This window comes from Myotis davidii, unplaced genomic scaffold (assembly GCF_000327345.1).
Source record: "Myotis davidii unplaced genomic scaffold, ASM32734v1 scaffold149, whole genome shotgun sequence".
Lineage (NCBI taxonomy): Eukaryota > Metazoa > Chordata > Mammalia > Chiroptera > Vespertilionidae > Myotis > Myotis davidii.
This window is the reverse complement of record NW_006352194.1, coordinates 1133605-1134220: the sequence shown is the minus strand read 5'-3', so window position 1 is coordinate 1134220 and position 616 is coordinate 1133605.

Genomic DNA, 616 nt, shown 5'->3' with positions numbered 1-616 from the left:
CGTGGTATTTTGTGGAAGAGCCACACTCAAGGGGCCAAAGAGCCGCATGTGGCTCGTGAGCCACAGTTTGCCGACCACTGACCTAGGGCAAGTCCCTTGCCCCTCTCTGAGGCTGTTTCTCATTGCTTAAAGGGAGGAATAAAACAAGACTTAGTTTGTGTATAATTCTGAGCAAAGGTGAGTTTTCCTGGCTATAGGACCAGAACATATGTCTGATTCTCATAGGTGCCCATGATTCAGCAGAGTTTAAGACCAGGGACTTGATTCCATTTTCATTTTTAAGACAACTTCCGATTGCAGTGGGTCCTCCAGCCTGGATTAAGTGTTTCTAAAACTACACACTGTTGTTTCCCAGGGGCCGAGAGCCACAAAAGGCTGGGGGGACTGGCAGGCTGAAGTCTGCTCTAAGTGTGGTACAGACACCTGACCTGGAGGGCAGAGCAAAGTCCAGTGGGGCCCTGTTTGTGCCTCTGACCCAGACCTCTACAGATTTCAGGACTTCGCAGTCACCTGCCAAGGCAGTGCCAGGGCTGGAGAGGTGCTCACCTCTGCCCAAGTCCAGTCCCTGGGGTTCACCCTACCCGACTTTGGCCAGAGAATGGAGGTACAGAGTATA